The 21,676-nt window shown below is 41.4% G+C and overlaps 3 non-coding genes across 3 annotated transcripts; all 3 read left to right on the forward strand.

The window, feature by feature from the left end:
* Nucleotides 1–20,299: 20,299 nt before the first annotated feature.
* LOC147437994 (small nucleolar RNA U31b) lies at nucleotides 20,300–20,370 on the forward strand. The gene has a single exon (XR_015184984.1). It is a non-coding gene; the product is annotated as a small nucleolar RNA U31b (small nucleolar RNA).
* A 127-nt stretch (nucleotides 20,371–20,497) lies between these two features.
* LOC147437995 (small nucleolar RNA Z195/SNORD33/SNORD32 family) lies at nucleotides 20,498–20,579 on the forward strand. The gene has a single exon (XR_015184982.1). It is a non-coding gene; the product is annotated as a small nucleolar RNA Z195/SNORD33/SNORD32 family (small nucleolar RNA).
* A 261-nt stretch (nucleotides 20,580–20,840) lies between these two features.
* On the forward strand, nucleotides 20,841–20,944 carry LOC147437996 (small nucleolar RNA snR60/Z15/Z230/Z193/J17). Its single transcript, XR_015184979.1, has one exon. It is a non-coding gene; the product is annotated as a small nucleolar RNA snR60/Z15/Z230/Z193/J17 (small nucleolar RNA).
* The last annotated feature ends 732 nt before the right edge of the window (nucleotides 20,945–21,676 follow it).

Raw genomic sequence — 21,676 nt, forward strand, 5'->3', positions numbered from 1 at the left:
AGCTCCGTTGCTTCCTTCTCGTCGGGAAGCTGTCGCACGCGCGTTGCCGAAGCTCTGATACCAATTGTGAGTGCGCAAATGCGGTGCGTGCACACACACACACACACACAGAGAGAGTACACAGGATGTGGGTGGAGCTCCTCAATCTCACTGTATGAGCACTGTGTGAGAATGAGTGAGAGCTCCATATTCTTTGTATGTATAAAGAATAAGGAGATAAATGTGGGCTGCCGGACATTGGCCAACAGACACAGACAAAACACGGTGAGGTACACCACCTTTACCTAACAATGTACACACACATAGAGCTAGTTGCTCTCTCTCTCTCTCTCTCTCTCTCTCTCTCTCTCTCTCTCTCTCTCTCACACACACACACACACACACACACATAGAGCTCTGGGTGCACGCACGGGCTCACTCAGCTATATTGGACTCTCTCTCACACACACCACCAATGCCCTGTCGCATTGTAGGTCGAGATTCAAATCTCATGCACACACATAGCTAGCGGTCAGTCGAGTTTCTTCTTCTTCTTCTTCTCTCTCTCTCTCTCTCTCTCTCTCTCTCTCTCTCTCTCTCTCTCACTCACACACACACACACACACAAACACATTAACACACCACACACACAACATGGACGTGAATGCACGCACGAGCAACTGTTGTAGGTCGAGATTTGACTAAGACCTTCAAGCGTCGAGGTCATCAAGCTGCAATTATTTCATGGAGTTCCAAACCCTGGACATTTGTGCAAGCTGAAGTGGATGACACATGGAGGGCCTCTCCTTGCTTGAAAAATTTAAGCTCCATTACAATGTATATATTTAGTTTGAAATTATTTCGATCAAGAATTTGGCACTCTCTTTGAGACCTCTCTCTCTCTCTCACACACACGCACACACGCACACACGCACACACATGTGCCCTTCCATTTTAGGACTATTCGAGATCAGTGTTCGATTAAAATTGGGGTTTAGTGTATGAATTGAAAATTCCTAGCTCCAAGTTTGCCTTGAAGTAAACCGACAAAAATTTTGCTAGTGTATATACGAACAATTTCTTAATCCAAAAATTTTTATGGCCATTGGCTTTCCAAAACCAAAGTTGAGCCACCCTTCAATTGGCTTTCAAAAGGAAAGGCAAAGTCTTGGAAAAGGAGAGTCAAAGCTTTTTTTTTTTTCCCTCCCCAAAGGGTGAGGCCTTAGTGATGCCTCCCCTTTTTGCTAATGAAACGGGAGAATTTATTTATAAAAAAATTAAATTATTTTATTGATTAGTGTGAAAATAAGATACACCATTATTACATTAACATTTGACACATGATTTGTAAAACGTATTGTCCCCACCTTCGCTCCTTTCCACATCAGCACCCGTTCGAGGTGTCCAATCACCATGTTGACTCATTGTAGAGAGAGAGAGAGAGAGAGAGAGAGAGAGAGGTGATATACGTAGGGATTGAATGAGAGCTGCTCAAGAGTCACAACTCACGAGTCCCGACACACAAAGAGAATGAGAGAGAGTGTGGGGCCCTCGCAACCTTGGTGACCTTCGGGGCTTGGTCCGACTGACATCTGATGGTTTGTGTCGGATCAACTATAGGTGTAGCTTGTAGACCTAAATGGGGAGACCCCCCCCCCCCCCCCCCTTTCGCTTCGAGCATGACATTGACATGGTTCTTCATTAACAGCTTGTAATGAGCAATCTCTACTCGCGCTCAGTAACAATGGCGCATGAGTTCTATGAGTACTTTCCCTAATGTATGCAAGCCTTGAGAGCGAGAAAACTAAGCACAAGTAAAAGAAAAAAAAAAGATAAAATAGCCTTTTTATGTGCCTGTTGCAAACAAAAATAGTATGTAGCACGTGTTGCCTGCAACAACAACACACACACACAGCGAGAGAGAGAGAGAGAGAGAGAGAGAGAGAGAGAGAGAGAGAGAGAGAGAGAGAGAGAGAGTTACAAGTTTCGTTCGAGTTTTATCTTCCCGTCTTCCTCTTGCTGGTTTTGTGGAGCAGTTATGGTAGCCCGGCCTCTTCTCACAATCCAATCTACAAACAAAGATGCCATGACTGAAAGCACCACTCTTCCTCATGTGCTCAAAGCTCCCATACATCCTGACGTTGCCAACTTTGTGCAATCCAACATGGTGGAAAACGAGCACTAGCCCTATGTTGTGAGCAAGGCTGATCATCAAACCTTCACAAAGTTGTGGGGTACGAGGCGAGCTGTCTCCCGTATTCCACATGTTCTCGGTGGTGGAACTCATGATAGAGCTGGGCAAGGAGCGTTCGAAAACATGTGCTAACGTGGGCATATGTTCGCACCTACCAAGATCTAGAAAAAGTGGCATCGTAAGATCAACATCAATCAGAAGAGGTATGCATGAGTTGTATCAGCCTTAGTTGCATTTGCCATACCTTCCCCCGTTCTTGCACGTGGTCACCAAATTGAGCAGGTCCCTGAAGTGGCCCTTGTTCTTGATGACTATGTTGAAAGCCCGAAAAAGATTTCTTTTGCCATAAAGGTGCTTTTAAGAAGATGGGTGTATGAGTATGTGGAGAAGGCCATTGCCAATTGCAACATTTGAGTAGCGGGTTGCACGCATAAATAGAAGAATCTGGGATTGTTTGGGCTCTGTATTTTTTAAGGAGGCAACCATGAGCGAGGTCGCCTCTCTTAACTCTCTTATAGCTTCCCACTATGCAGGTTCATACCCAACAAGATCTTCCCGCTCAAGTCTCGCCCTGCATAAGGTGAGTTAAGTGAGCTCATGTCCGATGGTAAATCTACTTAGGTTCGATAATGTCGTTTGTTTTCATGTCCAAGTCTTGCAGGTCCCACATCTTCTTGAATGGGGTGTCACACACACGATAGCACATTGTCGGCATCGCTTTTTTGTGGAGTATGCTCTCCATTTTGGTTCTACATCTTGAAGTTGATTGTTATGTTTGTCTGTTCGAGCATTATGTGATTTGTTTGTCTCCTTGCTTCTTCTCTTTTTGTAGATTACATTTTCTTTTTTTTTTGTTGTTGCTCAAGCAACGAACATTGTATTTGTTTTAACCTTTGTATCAAAAAATGCCCCATCTTTTGACCGGGGTAGCAAAAATCCAAAACATCCAGTACCCACCAGTGCAGCGTGTAGCAAAATCAACTTAAGCAGTTGCGTAGTGACATAGTGTACTGATGATTAGTCGCCTATCTAGCTAGGTAAGAAAGTGAACCCAAGTTTCGTGGAAAAAACAACCCAGTCAGCCTATGAAATACCAACATTCCTTCAACAATAGTGAATCAATTCGTGTGCTCGAAAAAACATTGAAGTGTTTAAAAGAATACATTTAATGGTGTATAGTCCCCACAACATGAGATCACGTTTTTGAGTTAGTGTTAAAAAACTCGTTCATAACTAGTTTATGCAGTACAGAAATAGTTCAGCAGCTGCTACCCCATAGGTATAAAAAAAATAGCTCCCCAAGACAAAACCCAAATTTTCCAAGAAACACTTTTATCATCACCTTCATATTGTCAAAACCAGCATGTGTGCTGCCAGTAAGGTAACAAATAAACAGAGTTTCTCTCTTTTTAAAAAAATAACTTACCTCATAAGTTAAGTTAAAAACGACATACTACTCAAAGAATGGGACTCCAATAGGTCAAACTTTAAATGTTTTTTGCAGAACAGAGGCATCACAGAGCTCTACAAAAATTTACTATATTTGAAGGTTTTCATTTTCTTAGTTTGCATGTATGATGATGATTGTATGCCTCCTCATTGATTTGTGATTCATCCCTGCTAATTGGTCCCAAAATCAACAAAACTTGCAACTCCTCAAGCTCTCTACCTTATGGATCCCTCTAGAGTGTGTTTTTTTGGTGTCAATCTTCGGGCTTTTAATCAGGAACGTGAGAAATCATCACTCATAGTTTCCCTTCCTAGAGACTTACATCCAAGTCACCCACTTTGCCTGCTGGTGCAACTAGATTTTTTTCTGCTTATTAACTGGCCCAAATGATTTCAACATTGGCTTGCACCTTGAAGGTATGTAGCATTATCCAATGCCAACATTTAAGAAGTTGACATGAATGAAATAATTCATGATGAGATTCCTATCAAGGGCTCTTGGAAAAGCCCAAAAAATAGATTATGGTAGAAAATGCTTTGCTCAACATGTACACTAAGTGTGATCATGTATTGAAAAATGCACAACAAGCTCTTGATGGTATTAATGTTTGTAGTTTAGGATACCACACATGTCTGGAAGGAGAAGGGTGAGGTAAGGAAGCTCTGAGTAGTTTTCACATGAGACAAGGTGAGGCTCGTGTTCGGATACAATTGTGTGTCCTTATATCTCAAAGGCATGTGGCATCATGCAAGTATTTGACATGAGAAAACTAAAATGGCTATTGAGGGGCTCTTTTAAAAGACCTTCCTGTTTCAAAATGTTTCAGTCAACATGTGCACCATATTTACATGTAGCCTCTTGGAATGCACTTATGTGGCCCTTGGAACCCCCATTCTTAGAGGTTCTTACTCTTTGGGGTCACTTTTCAAGGAGGCAAATTTACTACATTTACATTAAACTTAGAAATTCTTCAAGCACTCAAGTACACAATGCTATTTTAAAATTTTTGGAAAACCTACCTATGAGAAATTTTAGAGGCAAATTTATTGTATTTGACGGTTTTACACTAAATTTGTCTAAAGTTTTTAGGAGCTCTTACCTTCAAATTTAGAATTTAGAGATAAATCTTAAAATTTGTAGGTTAGATTACATTAAACGTAGGTTTTTCTTTTAGCACTTAGATACACAATACTTTCTCCCAAAAACTTGGAAACCTTATATATGAGGAATTTTAGAGACAAATTTACTATATTTGAAGGTTTTATTTTGTAGGTGGGATCATACTAGACCTAGGTTTTTTTTTAGCACTCATGTAATGTACCCAACATTTTTCAACAAAAGTATTTTATTCACTTTGCAAATATTTAAGGTTCGTATTTTGTTAAGTCATAATGCATTCAAACGAAACAATTGGACCGAAAATTGGACTCTGGAACTATTGTTGGAATTAGGGTTGGAGAGAAACGCACACAGCTTGGAGAAGATGAAGGAAGCTAAAGGCACACAACAGAGAGTGTGTTACTTAGTATGCAATGGAAAGATAGTGTCATAATAATCAATATCTAATTCTCCTAAATGATTTTCTCATATTAAACTGATCATTTAATGTGGGGAAGTGCCAAGGGAGAAAAAGTTAGAATAATGGTTAAGTTAGCAGACCGGCCACAGTAGGGATCCAAAGGAGGGAAAATAGGGATCCAAAGAGGGGGCCATCTGCAAAAGAGCCATGTGAAACAATGGGCTAAAAAGACCCTAAGGTTCAGCCCATTAAGACTTCCAAAATGCTAAGGTTCCAAAATTCAAAGGTTGTGTCCAAAGGTCAACCTTAGGGAAAATTGGATGCTTAGTGTGTGCCAAAAAGTCTTTCTACATCCCTACATGGGAGGGGGCGAGCCCCAAAGCTAGGGGATGAGAGAGAAAGCCACACACACACACACACACAGGCTCCCTTTACACAAAGGGAATGAGGGACACATGTCAGCTCCCTAGGCCAGATGCCCACAAGGTGTGCCCAATTCCTATTGGAAGACCCTTGAAGTGGACCAATGAGAATTAGGCTAGAGTAAATCTAGTTTAATTAATTTAAAAACATTTAATAAAAGAAACCAATAAGAATTAAGTGTCCTAGAAGACTATTGGGCAGTCTCCCAAGGGGTCCAATGAGCATTCAGGAGCCCCATGGCTTGCCTGATTCCTATTGGCCAGGAGGCAAAGGGGTCCAATGAGAGTTTAGTTTAATTATTTAATTATCTAAAGCTCTCACAAAAGGGGAAAGGGGGACACATGTCAGAAGGCTATCACTTATGCTGCTTAATCCCTATTGGCTTGACCTGGGGAGGTCCAATGAGGCAAAAGCCAGACTAACTTAGCAGCTAGGGCTCGCCCAAGAGAGAGAGGGGGCTGATTTTTGCTTGGCAGAAACACACACACTCTCACACTTGACCATGTGTGAAGGGAAAATACTCTATCTCCTCCCAAGCTTTAATGGAGAGCTCATCACCTACTCCAAGCTTGTGAGATAGAAGCCTGCATCAACACTCTCTTGGCATGTGGATGCAAATCCAACCAAGAGCCAAGCTTCAATGCATGCTCATCTTCTCTACCAAGCTAATTACTAAGCTAAGCTATGCTAATATGAGTGATTATGTGAGGAGATGTACTTCTTTCTCGTAAGATACTTCTTTTTCCTCTCAATCTACTCTCATACCCTGCTAGCTCTCACCATCTTCGAAGGTGTGTGAGGTCTTGGGTCTGAGAACGGGGATAATTCAAGTTGTGTTTGATTAAGTGTTTTGCTTGGTGTATGAAGCTTCCATCTTCATTGCACTAGCTAGTCTTGAAGGAACACAAAGAATTGTATTGTACAATGTCTCTCTTGATGGGAGAAACCATAATACAAAGCCTTTTGGAGGGGGGACCGGCTCCATGCAAATCCGGTCCTCAACTGTTGTCAATAGCTTAATTGCTCTCTCTTTTGAAAGTATTGTCGATGCTATCTAACTAGGTGTTATGCTTTTTGTTGCTCTCTCCACCCAAGCACTCTTGTAATTCTCATTAAGAATCAACTCTAATGAAATGCCCACTATGTTCATGCTAAATTCCGCTACACAAAAGATTTTAGGCCATTAAATGTTACAGATAGATAGCCCTAGAGTGATGGGCGTATATACAATGCTCAAGGAAAAAACCTCCTAAAGAGGGAAAAAATGCCCCGGCGGTCCTAGTGTGTTCACACACATCACTACCACATGTACATGGTAACAAATCCCCCCTAGAGTGATGCGATGAACGAGAGCTGGCACATGAGTAAAGGGAAGTGCCATGCCCTAAGAACATGATCAGTCCACAAAGGGGAGTAAGCCCAAAGCTTTGCGGAAAGCTTCAAGCTTCTCACGAGACAATGCCTTTGTGAAAAGATCTGCAAGGTTGTCATGTGTTGGCACATAAGCCAAGCTGATCTCTCCTGTTGAGAGCCTCTCCCTAACATAGTGGTAATGCACCTCAATGTGCTTTGTGCGAGCATGAAAAATTGGGTTCCTCGCAACTGCCAATGCGCTCTGACTGTCAGTGTAGATAGTGTTGGCAGTGTCCTGTCCAACACCCAAATCAGCCATAAGGCGTCTGAGCCATACACACTCAACTGTAGCTGTGAAGACTGCCCTATACTCAGCCTCACAACTCGAAGTGGCCACAGTAGGTTGCTTCTTGCTCAACCATGATATACATGAATTGCCAAGCATGAAACAAAAACCACTTGTGGACACTCGTGTGTCAAAACAACCAGCCCAATCTGAGTCCGAAAAAGCATGTAAGTCTGGCGGCAATGATCCCCCCTTGGGATAAAACAAGCCAAGATGTAAAGTTCCACAAGGGTAGCGGAAAATCCTCTTGACAGCCTGCCAATGCTTAGACCTGGACTATGCATAAATCTGCTGACCTATGAGATTGCAAACTGCATATCTGGCCTCGTGTTGCATACATAAATGAGGTAGCCAACAGCAGTTTGGTAAAGAGTGACATCAGCAGGATCGCCACCATCATGTAGACTCAACTTCAAAGCTGTTTCCATGGGAGTGGCAATAGGTTTGCAATCCTCAAGTCCAAACTTACATAGCAATGTCTCTATGTAACTTTTCTGACACAAGGCAATACCACCATCACACTACTTAAACTGTATACCCAAATAATGATGCAACAGCCCCAAATCTTTCATCTTGAAAGTAGCATTCAAATCAGCCTTAAATTCAGCAATATGTCTTTCATTTGGGCTGGTGATCAACAAATCATCGACATAAAGAACCACAATGAGAAGTACATCACCCTCACGCTTTACATACAATGTGCTTTCTGTTGGACTGTTACGAAAGCCTTGTTTGACCAAATGAGTGTCAGCTTTCTCATACCAAGAACGAGGAGATTGCTTCAACCCATACAAAGCCTTCTTACATCTGCACACTTTGTCCTCTTGTCCTTTTATGGCAAAACCGTCGAGGCTACATTACATAAACTTCCTCAAATATGTCACCATTCAAGAAAGCGGTAACAATGTCTGATTGATGTACATCCCAACCAAAATGAGCTGCCAATGCACATAGAAAACGCACAGTAGTCATACGACAAGTGGGAGCAAAGGTCTGTTCATAATCTATGCCTTTTTGTTGTGCATAACCCTTTGCAACAAGTCGAGCCTTATGGCGATCGATTTCACCATCCGGCTTGCGTTTCAACTTGTAAACCCACTTCGTACCAATGGCCTTTTTGCTAGGAGGCAAAACACATAAAGTCCATGTGTCATTTTCTATAAGTGCATCATATTCTGATTGCATGGCAGCCATCCAATTTTCTGAATTCTGTGCAAGACAGAGGCTCCTCAACATCATGTAAGCTAGACACAGCCAAAGCATAACAATCTGATGCATAAGATGCATGGCGAGAGTCTGAACGAGTACAACTAGACAGAGGTGCATCCAATTTACTGTCACGCAAAGTGTGCACCAGCCATTTTGGCATACCTCTAGCCTGTTCATTTTCAGCCCTTTCCTCATCAAGTACATCATGTACATTTGCATCAGTAATAGGCTGATCTGTAACATTTTCAGAAACCCCCATAGGCTGTACATTTGCCTCATTGGAACTTACATTCATATTTTCACCACTAAAAAGAGGCAACAAAGTGTCATAAATGTCGTGTGAGCTTACATTACTGTCTCTATACATGACAGCAAGGGCTGCATAGAATCTTCCACAAACACTACATCTTGTGAAACCAGAATACGTTTTGTTTGCGGATGATACAACCTATAACCTTTGCTTTCATCACTATAACCAACAAAAATACATTTGACAGCCTTATCATCCAATTTTCTGCGTTGTGTTTGTGGCACCAAAGCATATGCCAAACAACCAAAAACACGCATGTGCTCAATAGAAGGCTTTCTATCATGCCATGCTTCATATGGAGTAATAGACTGCAAAGCTTTCGTAGGACACCTATTTAGTACATAAGTGGCACACATGATGGCCTCAAGCCAAAAGGAATGCGGCAAAGCTTGACTTTTGACCATACATTGTGCCATTTCCGTAAGTGACCCGTTTTTCCTCTCAGCAACACCATTTTGTTGAGGTGTATAAGCCACTGTACATTGGTGTTTTATCCCACGACTAGCCAGAAATGCATTGAATTCATGAGACATATACTCCCCCCGTCGATCGGAACGGAGGATGCCCATTGTACATTTCGAGACATTTTCAGCCATAGCCAGAAATTGTTTGAAGCACATAGAAACTCCGGACTTCGCTTTAAGTGGAAATACCCATGCATGCCTGGAGTAATCATCAATGAAAGTCACGAAGTACAGGTAATTGCCCAAGGATGGAGTTTGCATGGGCCCACAAACATCACTATGCACAAGCTGCAACCTGCATGTGGCCCGAACTGAACCATCCTTTGGAAACTTAGAACGTTGCATTTTACCCAAAATATAGCCTTCACAAACATGTTTGACAGGTGCTTCAAGAGGCGGCAAAGAAGCAACCATATCAAATTTCTGCAAACGCAGCAAACTGGCAAAATTCAGATGACCAAAACATGCATGCCAAAGTTTTGCATCTGAAATAGCCCTTGAATCTGCAACAGCATTTGCAAAATTTTGTCCACACTTGTCATACAAAGTGAGCTTATACAACCCACGGCACAAAAGGCCAGATGCAACAATTTCATCACCAAAACTGAACTATACATCTGTCATCCACAAATTTGACTACAAGTCCAAGTTTAGCAAGTTTGGATACATACAAGAGATTCTTCTTGATCCTAGGTGCATAAAGTGCATCAACAAGTGTGAAGGAACTGCCATTTGCAACAGTAAGCACAATCTTTCCAACTCCTTGGACCGGATAAGAGGCATTGTTGGCACACGTGACTGAATTCCCATGAGGGACAAACTCGAGAGAGGTAAACAATTCACGATGTGAGGTAATGTGCTTTGTAGCACCACTGTCGAAATACCACACATGTGAATCTGCAGCAACTGACAAGCATGCATCATGGATAGCAGGATTGTAAGTCAACTCTGCGCTAAAAGCCCATTCTGCATCAACATCAGCAACACAGTCTCCTTTCACAGAAGACTCGACAATGGCTGCATTTGTAGTGGAACCAGCATTTGCAGTGGAACCACCCTCTTTCTTCTTAGCCTCTTTGGCCTTCAACTTAGGACACGACTTGATCAAGTGATCATTAGCTTTACAATAATGGCAACGCATCTTCTTTCTGCCCTTATCACCAAAATTGCCAGACGAAGTGCTGCTAGTAGAAGCATTGGGAACAGATTTTTTGCCACTCGTAGCAGAACCATAAGAAGTGGCTGCATTGCTGTTACCACCCTTTCTTTGAGAAGCAATAAAAGCCTGTTCAACTGCACGCTGTCTAGTCCTGTTTTTTTTGGAAAGTGACTGTTGCAACAACAATGTGCATAATGCATCAAACTTGAAACTTCTGGATTTCCTTGGGTCATAAGTCTTCAAGTACTAGCAAAAGTCTGGTAAGAATCTGGTAAGGAATGAAGATCAGTCTGCACAAGGGAACTGTCTGAAATGACTTCACCTGCAGAAATAAGCTGCTCATTGATATCCTTGACACCAGCAAGGAAAGTGTCCATATCATCTTCCTCATGCATAATCTTCGACTAGCTCTTTACGCAGCAAAGCAATTTTAGCCTCATTGCGACTTACATAAAGACCTGCTAGAATATCCCAAGCCTATTTTGCAAATTTTGCTGAACGAATGTGAGGAACAATGGTGCGCTTCACAGACAACGAAATCAATGCATGAGCATGTGCATCCTTTACATCCCAACGAGCTTGTTCTGCTGTAGGCAAAACAACTCTAATAGCAGCAATCCTTGCAGCAAGACCTGCAACATCCTCAACATCGCCTACATCCTCAGAACCATGACGTACATCAATGCCCTGCAGAATGTTCCAGACGCCCTTTGACACAAGAACATGTTGCATCATATAAGCCCACATTGGGTAGTTGTCCCCATCCAACCTGTCCTCAGCAACAAACATCTTAAACACATTTGTGTTGTTGTCAGCCATGGTAAATGATGCACCTGATGTGAAAACTGCCCAAAAATAGGAGAAACGGAGCGGGAACAACACGTGCTATATAGCACAAACCGTAGAAGATTGTAAGGCACATGTTATGCAAAAATTGGCACTGATAGAAATTCTGCACAAAATGACGAAATTGCCTGTGCAGACCTGCCTGTAGTGGAAACGGAGGCCGAAATGAGCCCGAATTAGGAAATCTGAGCAGACTGGGCTCTTTGAGCTTGCCCAAAATATTTGTCGACCAGCGAACGCTTGCCAAACCTCACTGTAATTGGAGAAAGTGAGCAGGCATGTGCTGGAGCAGTTGGCGACTAAGCCCAGGAGGACATTACCTACTCTGATACCAATTGTTGGAATTAGGGTTGCAGAGAAACGCACACAGCTTGGAGAAGACGAAGGAAGCTCAAGGCACACAACAGAGCGTGTGTTACTTAGTATGCAATGGAAAGATAGATAGCCCTAGAGTGATGGACGTATATACAATGCTCGGGAGAAAAAACCTCCTAAAGAGGGAAAAAATGCCCCAGCGGTCCTAGTGTGTTTTCACACATCACTACCACATGTATATGGTAACAACTATTACGTTGGTCTTTATTCACTTGAAAACTATAAGTTGATAGGAAACTTAAGCCTCAAGATTGTATCTAATGATAAGAGTTGACCCTTTAAGAAAGAGAGAGCAATTTTAGAAAAGGAGCAGTATTGTTAGGAAAAAAAAGGAGGGAGTTAAGTTTACAGTTCTTGTTTTGGAAGCCAAGCTTCTTTCAAAATTGGAGAACTGAAATCGTGCATCGGAATCCGTGTCAAAAAAAATCCGCGAACGTACGTGAACTTATCTCTTAGCTGTACTTGAGAGCCTATATAAAGACCCCTTTCCCTTCACTTTGAAGACACAAACACACACTTTCAGAAGCGGAAGCTCTCTTGCCTTGTCGGAGTTATCTTCTCTCCCTCAACCTCTCTCCCTCAAGCTTTTACCCTCAAGCCATCTCCATCTCCAACTTCTTTCTCTACCATCATCGTGTTGCCCTCAAATTCTTGAGTTCTCTTTCTCACTTTCTCCTTTCTCTTTTGCGTTACGATGGTCCCAAAGCAAGTAACCCGAAGCTCGAAGGATGCTCATGTCGCTCCACCTCCAAGAAAGGTGCAAAAAAAGGCATCAACTACTCCAAATGTTGCTCATGCAGAGGTATTGGTTGCGAAAGAAGGCGAAGCCGTCCAACCTCAACCACGAGAGGTAGTCAAATGTGTTGCTAATCTGGTAAAATGTATTTATAATTATGCATCGTTATACATGATGACCGGTAAGTCAAGCCTAAGAATTCCCTTAAACTGTCCAGGAAACGTGATTATATCACAAGAAACAAGCATATGATTTCATAGAGTAGAGAAAGAATTGTTTGATTTATGATTACTGCTTGATAAACTGTCTCTGTTTGATATTAGAATTTAGTTAATCATGGTTGAGAAATCACTTTAAAAAAACAATTGCTGAAAGAATATCTTGTTTCCAGATGGAACTCGCGGTTAGCGAGGTGATTCCGCAGTTAGGAAGAATAAGCTGAGGTTACCAGCTCTCTTATTTTGTCACTTGCGGTTAGCAGGATGCCTTGCGGTTAGCGAGATGTTCCCTTCGGTTAGCGACTGTGAAAGCATGAGTATTTTGCGATTAGCGAATAAGTAAATCCTTTGCAAAGGCTATGTTGGTTAAACAGAGGAAGTCCGTGGGTAGACTCTTAAGAATAATTGAAAGATTCATTTTTGTTGAATTATAAGATTGTCTTCATTAGACCATGTTTAAGATAGAAATGTTTTGGTGATGTTTGAAGGGCTGGATGAAAGAACCTTTGCCTAGAATTAAGAAAAGAATAATGTTTGTGTATGTGAAACAGAGTGGTAGTAATTAGAAACAAGCTAAAAAGTGTGAGTGTGGGGTGGAAAGTGGGGGCTGGCTCAGGTTGCCAGTCAAGGATGGGTGGTCTCGGTTAGTCAAGAAACTCTCCACTCCCTCTTATTAAGAGAAGTAAAGTTATGGACCCAATTAGTCGGGTACTTTCATAAGATTACTAGTTAGTTTAGACTAAGTCTCATATCATATTTATGGTTTATGGATGGCGGTCGTTCCTCTTAAACATGGGGAAAAATGCATTGTTTATGGATTCTAAATATGTCAATGGGATTTCATCTTTACGTTAGGAAACATCTTTCATTAGAATCCTAAATTTATCGACATGGCTTGTGGCGTATGACCCTTATAACCATGTAAACGATGGATAGAGGACTTCCTCTCTTCTGTTGCTCGTATCTCTACCTTGTGGAACGGAGTATGGTGTCGTCAACGGGAAACGAGAATAAAAGAAGACCATCTATCAAGTCGCCCCAATCTTCTTAGGGTTGGGGACCTCACAACTCAAATACACAATATTTTTCCCCCAAAACTTGGAAAACATACATATGATTACAGTAAGCGTACACAATATCAATGTTAGAAGAGATGAAATCTTTGAGACTTTTTATTAGGGAGAGGAAGGTGTCGAAGTGCCTTACGCATTATTTATTGAAGGTGCCATTGATCCAACATCTAATGATGATAGTGAAGAGGGAGATTCTTCCTCATCTAGACGTTGCATGATGTCTAACACATTAATGGTTTCTTGAATTGTTGGTTTGCGTGAATGTGGGATGGGCATGGAGATGATCCTTCAAAGAATAGAGGCCCAACAACATGCTTTGATGTCTGTAAACCATTCTTCATCTCTTCCTACATCAAGCTAGGGTCCAATCCCATGAACTCGAGAACATCGAATCTGATGTATAAGTCATCCAATGAGCAAACACGAGCTATGGTTCTTTTCACCTCTTCTAAAGGCTTGGAATTATCCATTTTTAGCATACCAAGTGGCGAGGGTACTCCTCACAAGATGGCTCATTGGGTGATAATGGTACTACACATCTTCTGCACATCCATGGCCAGTTGCATCTCTCAGATGTGATACACATAGGCATGATCGTTTGCCATGTTGATCAAAGATGTGTAGCAGCTCCTTGAAGAAGCTATTTAAGGTTACATTATCCTTCATCATGGAGCTAGTAGGCCCTCTTTAGCTCTCTTTTTTCTCAAACAATTAGACTGTGTGTGTGTGTGTGTGTGTGTGTGTGTGTGTGTGTGTGTGTGTAGCTTGCTACTTAATAAGAAGCGACTTCTATTGTATGACAAACACGATAAACGTTGGAGACTTCATGAATTGGGGGTAAAGCTCGAGAAAAAAGTGTAATGTTACAAATTTTGAAACATTACCTCTAAATTTCAACTAGAAGGTAAGAAAACCTACAAAATATGAAGGAATTTAGTCTCTCTCTCTCTCTCTCTCTCTCTCTCTCTCTCTCTCTCTTCTCTTCAATAACTATAAAGCATTCCTAGATCCATTGAATAAGGGCTAGAAAATCCTACATAACATGTGAGAACCTGTCAAGCTTGGTATTTAAGGAATATTTCCGCCTCTTGCATGTTTTTTGTTTTTGAGAATCCATAGAGAGATATTGTGAGTCATTTTTTTGAAACGCAAGAAAATGTATACATGTAGAAATATAGAACCATATAATTTTCCACCTGTGTAGTTATAAGAATGGAAGACATGCATTTTCTAGCCACAACAACATGTAGGTCGCATACTAGTCTTTTAGAAAGCCAATGAATGTACCTTTGGGAAATTGCATTGGAAATGATATGATTCATTTCTTTTCAAGATTTTAAAGGCTCTTTTCAGGGACACATGTCCCTTGACTAGAATTGAATGACCTTCACCCATATGGATATTAATGCCTTTAGCAAGCCTGCTAAAGGCCTTAGTACCCATATGGTGAAGGTCGTTTAATTTTGATTGTTAGACAAGTGTCCGCGAGGGCCTTAAAAGTCTTGTGAATAGAAAGAAATCATGGTCTTTTAAATGCTATTTCCCAAAGTTGCATTCTTTTTTTTTTTTTGGATTAAAGAGTGTATTCATAAGAGTTTGATCCCATGATGTGAGGTATTGTAAAGGGTCCTTTCATTTAAAGACTTTATAAAGATTCATTTCACTAACTTGATTTATTATTTTCTATGTTTATTAAATTTATATTTTCTTATGAAGAAAGCACTAAATGTTGGAAATAGGGTTGCAGGGAAACAAACACATGTTGAAGAAGATGAAGAAGCTCAAGGCACACAACAAGGAGTCTATTGCTTAGTACATAATGAAAGATTTGTTAGCCCTAGAATGATTGGGTGTATATACAATTCACAGGGGAACAAACCTCCTAATGAGTGCACAAATGTCCTGGTAGTCCAAAGTGTATTCATACACATCACTACCTCATATATGGTAACAAATCCCCTATGAGAGTGATCCGATGAACGAGAGCTAGCACGTAGAGTATAGGGAAGTGCCATGCCATGAGGACAAGATCAATCCACAAAGGGGAGTAAGCCCAAAGCTTTACGGAAAGCTTCAAACTTCTCACGAGGCAATTCCTTTGTGAACAGATCCACAAGGTTGTCCTATGTTGGCACATAAGCCAAGTTGGTGATCTCTCATGCTGAGAGTCTCTCTTTGACATAGTGATCATGCACCTCAATGTGCTTTGTGCGAGCACAAAAAAATTGATTCTTCACAACTGCCAATGCGCTCTGACTGTCAATGTAGATGATGTTGGCAATGTCTTGTCCAACACCCAAATCATCCATAAGGCGTCTGAGCCATATACACTCAACCATAGCTGTGAAGACTGCCATGTACTCAACTTCACAATTGGAAGTGGCCATAGTAGGTTGCTTCTTGCTCAACCATGATATGCATGAGCTACCGAGCATGAAACAAAAACCACTCATAGACACTTGCGTGTCATAACAACCAACCCAATATGTATCCAAAAAAGCATGCATAACTAGCAGCAATGATCCCCCCTTGGAATAAAAAAAAAAGTCAAGATGTAAAGTGTCACTCAAGTAGCAAAAATCCTCTTGATAGTCTGTCGGTGCTTAGACCCTATGCTATGCATAAATCTGCATGACCTGTGAGATTGCAAACTGAATATCGGGCCTCATATTGCATACATAAATCAAGCATCCAACATCAGTCATAGAAAGAGTGACATGAGCAGGATCACCAGTATCATGAAAACTCAATTTCAAACCTATTCCATGGGAGTAGCAATAGGCTTGCAGTCCTTGTTGGACGGGAGCGACTCACACACCCATGAAGTGCATGCAAACACTACCTAGATCAACACAATGTCAATCGAGGACACAGATGACACGATAGGCACACAGAGGAAATCTCTTTAGCTTGTCAGACTGAGACCATCCTACACATACAACACTCTGGAAGGCCAACTATACCACAATCAAGAACCTCACTGCTCTCAACTACACCACCTAGCCACATACACACATGCGGAAGGTAACTCACCTAATCATGCCAGATTCGTATGAAACTTAAGGAACACCATCCCCTCACTAGGATACACCTGTCCCTACGCTTCTACACTCAAAACCCATCTGCGGAAAACGCGTAGGATGACAGAGCAGAATTTTGAAAGTGCTCGAAAATGAAATTTATGAGTACCTATGCGTAGCTTATGTCGCCACGATTCTATAGACTACTAGCACGTAGAAAACAAACATCGTTTGATACACTTACGGCCACAAATAGCTCGTAGATGTGTCGTCGGCGTGTGCGCTTCGTCTTGCGTGGAATGCTTGGCGTTGTCGCGTAGCTCTCCTCGAGCCTACAACAATGGTGCAGTCGGATATCCAATGTGTTGAGCGAGCCGGGCGTAGCGAGAGGATAAAGCTCACGCTCACTCTCTTTCTCTCTCACACACAGTAGACGGTAGCGCTCAAGTTTTGATTATGATTAAAGTCCTTCTTTACAAAATGACCTAGGTACCTTATATACTAAGGCTACCTTAGGTTTAACCAAAAAATTGGGGTTGAAAGGGTCAAATGGCTTTGTATTTACAATCTGGAAGTGCCATTGCACCCCGGCTTCTGAAACTAGAATAACTACTCATTACAAATGACGTTTATAGCCATAATCCGCAGCATTTCATAACTCGCAAAAGAGAAGACTTTGGTACGAAACTTGAGTTATGTTGTGTTGTTGACCCAGCGGTCAACAGTCCTCAAGTCCAAACTTACATGATAATGTCTCTATGTAGCTTGTTTGACACAAGGCAATACCACCATCGCACTGCTTAAACGGTATGCCCAAGTAATGATGCAACCCCCCCCAAATCTTTCATCTTGAAAGTAACATTCAAATCAGCCTTTAATTAAGCAATGTGTGTCTCATTTGGACCAATGATCAACAAGTCATCCACACATAGAACAACGATGAGAAATACATCACCCTCACGCTTTACATACAAAGTGCTTTCTATTGGATTATTATGAAAGCCTCGTTTAACCAAATAGTAAGCTTGACTCTTGGCCATACATTGTGCCATCTCCGTAAGCGACATGTTTTTTCTTTCAACAACACCATTTTGCTGAGGTGTATATGACACTGTACATTGGTGTTTTATCCTACGACTAGCCAGAAATGCATTAAACTCATGAGACATACACTCCCCCTTGGACAGAGGGTGCCCACAGTACATTTAGAGACATTTTCAGCCATAGCCAAAAATTGCTTGAAACACATTAACACTTCGGATTTAATACATGCCAAAGTTTTGCATTTGAAATAGCTTTTGATTCCACAACTGCATTTGCAAAATTCTGCCCACACTTGTCATACAAGTGAACTTATACAGCCCACGCCACAAAACACCAGATGCAACAATTTCATCACCTAAAACTAAGATCATGAACTGTACATCTGTCATCCATAAATTTCACAACAAGACCAAGTTTAGCAAGTGCAGATACAAACAAAAGGTTCTCTTTTATCCCAGGTACATAAAATGCATCAACAAGTGTTACGAAATTGGGCACCCCCTTGTTGTATTGTGTGGTTAACTACAATTGGGATAGCTGGCATGTAATGGTTAATTATTATGTTATCCCAATTGTAGTTGAACACATGCAATACGAGGGAGCCCAATCTCGTAACATCCTTGCCACCAGGGTTAACAACTGTGCTCGATTGATTGGACCTTGAGTGATGAAATGTGTGGAGAAAATCTGAAAAGTTTTGAAAAAAAAAGGCACTGTAAAACCATTACACACCAGCTATCTTATTGTACTTTACCACGTACAACAAGAGGGTGCCCAATCTTGTAACAAGAAGTGTAAAATAACTGCCATTCGCAACAATCAACACAATCTTTCCAACTTCCTTGATTGGATAAGAGGCATTGTTGGCACAAATGATTGTATTCCCACGAGGGATAGACTCGAGAGAGGTAAACAAGTCATGGTGTGAAGTTATATGCTTTGTAGCACCACTATCAAAGTATCGCACATGTGAATCTGCAGCAAAGACATACATGCATCATGGACAAAAGGATCATAAGTGCACTCTGCACTAAATGCCCACTCTACATTTGCATCAGCATCACAATCTCCTTTCACAGAAGATTCTACAATAGTTGCACTTGTAGTGCCACATTGGGTAATTGTCCCCGTCTAGTTTATCCTCAGCAACAAACATCTTGAATACATATGTGTTGTTGTCAACCACGGCGAGTGCATGTACTTGATGTGAAAACTGCCCAAAAAGAGGAGAAACGAAGCCGGAATGACACGTGCTAGCTATATAGCACAACCCAAAGAAGATTGTAAGGACCTCTTATACAAAAAATTGCACCGAAAGAAATTATGCACAAAAGGACAAAATTGCATGCGTAGTACTATCTGTAGTGGAAATGGAGGCTAAAATGAGTCCGAATCAAATTTTTTGAGCCAACCAATCTCTCCGAGGAATCCGAAGCTCACCCAAATTGGAAAAAGTGAGCAAGCATGTACTGGCGATTATGCCCGGGAGGATGCAACCTGCTATGATACCAATTGTTGGAATTAGGGTTGCAAGGAAACACACACAACTTGGAGAAGTTGAAGAAGCTCAAGGCACACAATAGATAGTCTATTGCTTGGTGCACAATAAATGATCAGTTACCCTAAAATGATGGACATATATACAATGCACGGGAGAAAAAACCTCCTAGTGAGAGAAAAAAATGTTCTGACGGTCCTAAGTGTGTTCACACACATCAATACCTCACATATGGTAACACTAAAATATTCTTTTGTTTTAATTTTTCAATGTGTTTTTTTATTTTACTTCCTTTTCATTTTAAATTGATAGATGTGCAATAAATAACTTTCCAATTATTTAAGTGAAACCCTTCATTATATATGAACCATCTGTGATTATGTATGTGTAATAGATAATACAATTTTAAATTAAAAAAAATAAAAAAAATCATGTGATTGTAGGCACTTATTTAAACTTACTCACCCTCAACATGCCTTCATGCCTCCAGGCTCCACCATGCTTTTCTTTAGCCGCACATCGCGTGTGTCACACTTTAGTGTAGAGTGTAGTGATCTTGAGAGTTCAAGACTATGGCTGGGTTCAGACTAGGTGGCGAAAGAAAAATGCAAAGGGGCGTTGATCCTTCATGGCGAAATTACATCGGTTGGAGTTGAGGCACTCTTCCGCCGGGCCCTCCATTTCCCCCCCCCCCCCCGCCCCCCCTCTTTCGGAAGAGTTGATGGCCTCTCTCAGCCCCCTTCACTTTTTCACTTTTTCTCCTCCACACTATTCGCACTAGGCGGCGGCACATTTAGGAATTCTTGTTTCTTCCGCCGGTTCAGTCTGAACCCAGCCTATGGGTCCTTCTCTCTCTACGATTTTAAGACCTCTTCCTTAGAGCCGTAGTGAGCTTTTGAGTTCGAGACTGTTGGTCCTTCTCTTTCAAGACCTCTTCCTTGGTGCCCTAGATAACTCGAAATAGCCCTGTGTATGTCGTTTCGTTGTTGACGCATACCTCGTACGCAGACGAACGCCAAGCCCTCCATTGCAAGCTGTGACTCGAAGCTTCAATGGTAATCTGGACTGTTCTATTTCCGTGAGAAAGATGATGATGTGTTTATGTCGCCCCAGTCCTACTAATGCCGTGAGGATTGACATGGCTTTTCTGATTTCTGACGGAATCGTAATCACATGTTTTCATTGTCTACTTGCGTCCGCAGAGTCTGCTCTGCGTGCTAGCGTGCTGTCTAGGTTTTTGATTGTCCTGTAGTCAGTTTTGGCTGGTCTTGAAGAGATGGTTTGCCGAGTGAGGATGAACTTTACAGACCTGTTCTGAAGTCTTTGTGATGACATTTCAACATGCACTACCATCTGACGGCTTGAACTGCATTTGCCATTAGGACTTGAAGTCAGGGATGCTAGTAGGCTCTTTGTTTTTTGATCTGCTGAATTTCAGCATACATGCCGATGATGAGTTATTCAGATTGACAAGCATATGTCGTAATTCTCCAATGCTCGAAAATTCATATCTCTGAGGCAAAGCGAGTCTTGATGGATGCCGTGACCGTCTCTCTTCCTTTCATCCCACGCATTTATGTTTCTGTTTGTTCTTGTTTTTTAGTCGAACTAAGCTTGCATGAATGGCCGGGAGATGATGAGACAGAATGCATAGTTCAGATGAGATCTGAATCATGATCCTTGATTACAATATCCTAAATTGTCTTTCGCTCCTGTCTGATTCCGGGCATCTCGGGAAGGTGTATGGTGATAAATACCTGCAGTTAGCTAGGGCAACCAGGAAGAGGTCTTGAATGTCTTAAACGCTGTTCGAGTTATTAAAATAAACAGGAAGACTCTAGTAGGTATATGGCTTGTCTGCTCAGATGCTTCTCGTTAGTGTTGTACTTGGTGGTGATGGAATTGTAAAGTTATCCTTCGCTGGGCTACACCACCTCTTGCAGTTAATGTCTATTATGTATCTACTAATCCTTTCTCGAGATTATTTCTTGTTCACACCTTGGAGCTTCTGACTTTTAGCTGAATTTTTATGAGCATGGTACTTCTACTTTGTTGAGTTATAATACGCTTGAAAGTTTACAACAGTAGCAAGAATGGATGTCTTATCGCTCACCCAATAGATGCTTACACTCATATACCTGTTTTCCTAAATTTTTAGCTAAGTTTGAGAGGGTTCACAGGCTAGATCGTATTGCTGTCATTTGTCTTCTGTGTACCATTTTCCCTTCGTCCAGTACGTTATTATTTATCAGCAGTGATTCTTGTTATCATGTAAGCAGTAATCTCAAAATAGTGTATTAAGCAAGTCTACATTGTTCCAGGATGAAGCTCAGTTGAGTCCAAAATCCTCATGGCAATTTTAGGAAGTGAAATTAGAAGTATATCAACAATGAAGTCAGTATAGGAGTCCAAAATACGTATGGCCATTTTAGATAGCGAAAAAAGAAGCATCACAACAAT

This window comes from Adiantum capillus-veneris, chromosome 17 (assembly GCF_014529385.1).
Source record: "Adiantum capillus-veneris isolate H3 chromosome 17, ASM1452938v2, whole genome shotgun sequence".
Classification (NCBI taxonomy): Eukaryota; Viridiplantae; Streptophyta; class Polypodiopsida; order Polypodiales; family Pteridaceae; genus Adiantum; species Adiantum capillus-veneris.